This window comes from Calliphora vicina, chromosome 5, assembly GCF_958450345.1.
Source record: "Calliphora vicina chromosome 5, idCalVici1.1, whole genome shotgun sequence".
NCBI classification, from domain to species: domain Eukaryota; kingdom Metazoa; phylum Arthropoda; class Insecta; order Diptera; family Calliphoridae; genus Calliphora; species Calliphora vicina.
Window position 1 is genome coordinate 94,154,147 of NC_088784.1, and position 6,665 is coordinate 94,160,811.

Sequence of the window (6,665 nt, forward strand, 5' to 3'; positions counted from 1 at the left end):
ATACACAAAGTTGTCTATAGCTAAAACTGTTATAAACAAAGTTTTCTAATTTGCAAACAATTTTCTATAGCAAATCCCTTATACACAAAGCTTTCTATAGAAAAACATGTTATATGGAAAATTTTCTATAACGAAAACATACAGTTTTCTATAGAAAAAATCTCTTATACACAAAATTATCTATAGTAAAATCTCTTTTCCATCACAAAAAAGTGTTATACACAAATTTCTTTATAGACATAACTGTTATACACAAATTTGTCTATAGAAAAAAACAGTTTTACAGAAATTTTTCTAAAAAAAAAACTGTTATACACCATTTTTCTATAGAAAAAACTGTTATACAAATTTTTTCTGTGAAAAAGCAGTTACACAAAATTATCTATAATAAAAACTGTTATACAAAAGTTTTTCTATAGAAAAAACTGTTATGCACAAACTTGTCGATATAAAGAACTGTTATACAGTTTTTCTATAGAAAAAACTGTTATACCCAAATTGTTCTATAGAAAAAAACTTTTATACACATATTTTTCTCTAGAAACAACTTTTATGCTAAAATTTGTTTCTAGAAAAACTGTTATACATAAATTTTTCTATAGAGAAATCTATTATACATACATTTTTCTATAGAAAATCTTTTATACACACATATTTCTATAGAAAAAACTGTTGTACTCACATTTTTCATGAGAAAAAATTGTTATACACAAATGTTCTATAGAAGAATAGTTTATAAAGTATTTTTTATAGAGAAAACTGTTATACACAAATTGTTCTATAGAAAAAAGTGTTATACACAAATTGTTCTATAGAAAAAAGTGTTATACACAAATTGTTCTATAGAAAAAAGTGTTATACACAAATTGTTCTATAGAAAAAACTGTTATACACAAATTTTTCTATAGAAAAAAACTGTTATACACAAATTTTTCTATAGAAAAAACTGTTATACACAAATTTTTCTATAGAAAAACTGTTATACACAAATTTTTCTATAGAAAAAACTGTTATACACAAATTTTTCTATAGAAAAAACTGTTATACACAAATTTTTCTATAGAAAAAACTGTTATACACAAATGTTTCTATAGAAAAAACTGTTATACACAAATTTTTCTATAGAAAAAACTGTTATACACAAATTTTTCTATAGAAAAAACTGTTATACACAAATTTTTCTATAGAAAAAACTGTTATACACAAATTTTTCTATAGAAAAAACTGTTATACACAAATTTTTCTATAGAAAAAACTATTATACACAAATTTTTCTATAGAAAAAACTATTATACACAAATTTTTCTATAGATAAAACTGTTATACATAAATTTTTCTATTATACACAAATTTGTCTATAGAAAAACCTATTATACCCAAACTTTTCCTTAATTTCTATAGAAAAAATTGCTATACAGACATTTTTCCATAGAAAAAAGTGTTATACATACAAAAAATTTCATATGGTAATTTTTCTGTAGAAAAAACTTGTGATACAAACATTTGTCTATAGAAAAAACTGCTATATACAAATTTTTCTATAAAAAATCTGTTATGCCGAAATTTGTCTATAAATAAAACTGTTATACTCAAATTTCTTTATAGAAAATATTGTTATACACAAAATTTTTCATAGAAAAGACTGTTATACACAAATTTTTCTATAGAAAAAATTGTTATACAAATTTTTTAACTAAAACACTGCTATACACACATTTTTCCATACAAAAAACTGTTATACAAACATTTTTCCACAGAAAAAACTGTTATACACAAATTTTTCTATAGAAAAAACTGTTATACACAAACTTGTCTATAGAAAAAATTGTTATACACAAATTTTACTATAAAAAACAGTTATGCACACATTTTTTTCTAGAAAAAACTGTTATACACAAATTTTTTATACACATAGTTTTTTTTACTAATTCTTTCTCATGGTAAAAGGTATAAAAAGATATCAGTAAATAGAGAATAAATTTGCCCAATATGCCATCCATATTATTTATGATCTAGAGTTCAACTGAAAATAATATTTATTTATTTAACAACTCATCCTGTTTTACTTATTGAGCAACATAGTTATTTGCGTATTCGTTTAGGAACTAGTTGTGGTTATGTGCTTTGAACTTGAAAACAATATAAAGGACAAAAAGAAATAAAAAAAAGTCTGTTCTTAAAACCAGTTCAAACAATTTGTAACAAAATTAAAAAGTAAGAGTGCAATATTTATACAGCTGAGTCGACTACAGTTTACAAGAGATAATTTGTAAATCATATGTTTTCATCCGAATACAGGTTGCAGTCTCCAGAATACGTTTTATCGAATATGAGCTGCTGAAGAAAAAAATTCGAAATTTTCCACAATCATATGCAAAAACGAAATACATTAAAAAACGGTGTAGTAGTCACCAACAGTATTGCAACAGCTGACACAACTGTACTTTGAATGTATACTAGTCCTATAACCATCGATCGTCCTATAAAAAGCGCAACAAAATGTGATCCCAACATACGCATCTAGTTTTAGCAAAGTTGTAGTTCAATGTTCTTACAGCTGTTGGAACAGACAACATATCCAATGCTTGCATATGAGTTGCATTTAATTTTCTTATTAATACAATAAAGGCATTCACGTAAACATTTTTAGTTTTGACATGAGAAAATATTCGGGTTAAAAATATTTTACTGCATTAAACTTTTAATTTTTTAGATATTTGAATATTCTGACAAGATTTGTACAATGCAATTTTTGACTTGAATACGTTTACTATTTTAATGTTTATGCTCCCAGAGTGTAAAATGTTGTATCTGTCCTTTTCCTGTTTTACATGTTAAAAATACTAGTATTTTCTTTGTTCGTATTTCGTTTCTAGGGTTTAAAATTATGTTAATGAAAACTAGAGATAGATTAAAATGAATACATGCAAGTTTGAGGTTGATTGAGTGAGTTAAAATTATTAGGGTGATGCTGATTATGGATTTGCATAATATAATAGATTGATGTTTTGAGTGATTTTAAAAATAAATAGAAATTTTAAATGAATTACTTTATAAAACTTATCTTAAGTACAAAAATGTATTATTTTTTTTTGCATCACCACGACAAAGATTTATCAATTTAATCTACAATATTGAACAATTTTAAAATACTTTAAACTTTTTACAGAAATTGTCTCTTATATGGCGATGTTTGTTATATTCCAAGTTTAAATAGTTAGACCTCATTGTAAGTCGAACAATTCTTATCCGAGAGAATTACAAACTAGGGTTCTATTAGTCGAACAATCGTCTTTTTGCTGGTAAAAAGTCGATGTGAGTGGGATATCAAAATAAATATTTAGTAATTGAAGACAAACATTTTTTGACTCAAAAGATAGCTTAGGTCTCTTCCTTTAAGACCTATGTCGCTTAGTGGAATATCTATCATTTTGATTTGGGAAAAAGATTTGAAAAATTTTTTATTTTTCGAAAGATTGAAGAAATAGCTATCTAAACTATTTGGAACACATTTTGCTAACAACAATAGGTAATAATGCACATGGATGAAAAAACACCTGCTTGTCCAAAATTTGAACCCCCTCTAACTCAGAGAGTTCTCCACCGATCTGGTTGAAAAGTTTTGTCTTAATTACCATCCCACCTTGGAGCAACTAACCTTGGTGCGAATTTCATCCCGATCGGAAGATATCGATTTCAAAAGTTAGCTCAGTTGACATGAAATCTCCCATATATATCCGGGGATTATAAGACGACATAGACGGACATAGCTAGGCTGTCTGTCGAAAATATGATAGGGCCCAAACGAAAGGAGCTAGCTGACCGAAATTTTCCACAAATACCCTGAGGTTTGTTTGGTAGTGAAAATGGGCATCGGTCTATGATTTCCGGAATACTTTTAACAAGTTTTATATGAACATTTTTACGCTTACCCAATAGCAGCTTCCGAACTTTGACTTTGAAATTTCCAGGCCATCCCCGTCAACAGAGAGGGCTACAGATTGGTGCATTAGATGATATGGACACAAACGACATGTGGTTTCAACAGGATGGTGCTACGTGCCACAAAACTCATGCCACAGTGAGCATTCTGCAAGAGAACTTTAGGTCATGGTGATCTGACATGGAAGTTTTGTAAACTGGCCACCGAGATTATGCGAACTGTGTGGTTTTTTAAGGTCACAGGTCTATGCAAATAACCCACGAACCTTAGCGGCCCTCAAAGCTAACACAATTCATGCCTTCAGACAAATTCAGTATGATTTATGCGCCAGAGTCATGGAAAATTTGACATTTTGGATGCGCACCAACCAGTGAAGCCGTGGCACGATGTTAATTTCCATACATAATGGTAACGAGGCCTATCGTTATTCAAAAGAATAAAAAATTTTAATGATACCTTAAGTAAATTTTAAGTATGGAAGACCCTTTAGATACAACTGTTAAAATTTGCGTTTTTAATCCCAGTTTTGTGAAGTTAAAATTGAAACAAATTTGGAAAAATTTGGTTAAATCAATTATTGTGTGTTTTATTTACAGATTAAATACGGTTCAATTTGCTAAAAGGAATAAAAAAATATAATATTTCCTCCTATTTTTGCTAAAATATAAGAACTTTCTCTTCATATTTTAAGTTATTTTTTTATTTATACATATTAGCTTTGACAGTACTAACTTTGGCTTAACTGACCAATGTTGCTCAGTTTAACCTAGATTACAAAGTATATAATCTTTAATTGAAACTGATTAGAAAGTATGGTCGGGCTTGACCGACCATATAACACCCTACACTTAGTAAATGATCAAAAACATTTTTCATTTAAAATTTAGAAAATTTATTTTTGTGAGTGATTTTCGGAAATGTGCCTTATATGGGAGATATGAGCATTTATAGACCAATCGTCATGATATTAGGCCTTATTATTATTCAAGATACATAAACAGCCCAAATATGAATAAAAAATTCCTCGGAAGTTTTTTTCCCATTGAATTTGAATAGGAAAAATGAGAAAAGGGAAAAAACTCCCGTGGAATTTTTATTCATAATTGGGCTGAACAAAAATTAATGAGATTAAAAAAAAAATAAATAAAAATGTTTATCAGTTTCCTAAGTACTTTGGTATTCAATAGCTGTAAAAACATTTCGTTGTTTTAATACAAATTTAAATGTTTAATTAAAATGTTGAGTTCAAATTCCGTTCTTTTTTAGAAGCTTTTTCGCAGCTACAAAATCAAACAAAATTTTCATTGATTTAATGAATTTCGTTGTTGAAACTTTTAAATATTTTCAGTGTTATGATTTTTTCTCTCAGCCCAGCACTTAAGCAAGTAGTCAATGTATCTCTTATAGACAATCATTTTCACTAATGTCCGATCACTTGGCTGACTCCAATTGCAATATTATGGGTCATTTGACACGTATGTGCTCTTTGTTGTGCAGAGAGAAGTCAATGGGTTAATTTATACGACCCAGGTATCCTAGTGTGAAGTCAATAGTCGGCACTTTGAAGAAGAGAAGTCAATTGATTACTTTATACATTCCAGGTAATCCAGCGTGAAATCAATAGGCACCTTAATGTGTCTAAGTAATCTAGAGTGTAGTCACTTTAAACGTTTTATAAGTAATTCGTACAAACTGGTTTTATACAAATTGTGTTGATGTAATTCTCATACAGTTTATTTTCTTTTTGCTTAAATATACTGACATCCCATATAACCTAGCTTAGTCAATTATCGCGTTAGTAATCTAACATTTATTTTGTACTGCACTTTAGATTATTTTACTATTGGAAAGTTGTAGAAGGAGGGTTTGTTTACAAGCAATCGGTTATTGGACTGTCTATGAGATGTCTTTATCACTGACTATTTGAGGTCAATTAGTTTCCGCTTGCAACCTTGTACATGTTGAAATGTGAAGTAACCAGATAAGTAAATAGTAAGGTAACTAAAGCTTTGTCACCGGAATGTGAATCCAATCCAAAAAAATGAACTGCAAATAATAAGCCTACGTATATCTAATCTTAGTAGAAGGAAAAATTCTAAACAAAAGAAAACATTTTTAAGTCTACCATGTTTCTCCTTAATATTTGCATCAATGCCGATCTTATCAACTTTATTTTACTAGTTATCCATTTAACAAAAGTGAAATGTTTTAATTACAAACAAAGGAAGTACATACCAGCTTCTAAGGCACGTGGGATCTCAATTTTTTTGCAAAAAGAAAATAGAAATTGTTTGCTAATAAGTGGAACCTGAAGTACAAATAAAATCTATACAAAGTTTTTAATAAAATATGAATTGTTTAGTTATTGAATTAAACTGAAAACAATGTTAATATAATTGCAAACATCTTATTGTTATATGCAAGAAATTAAACTCGAAATAAGTAAGACAGTATGGTCGGTCAAGCCCGACCCTAAAATCCGCTACACTATGTAAATGAGCAACAACTTTTTTCTTTTAAAATTTCAATAATTTAATTTCTTGAGTGATTTTCGGAAGTCGGCCTTATATGGGAGCTATGAGCAATTATAGACTGATCGCCATGAATATATTGGGGCTACGTGAAATAACGGACAGATTTCAGCCAGTTTAAATAGGCCTCGAAGAAAATATATGCGATCTGTTCTTTGCGTACAAGGTTTACATGGACAGCCAGCCAGACG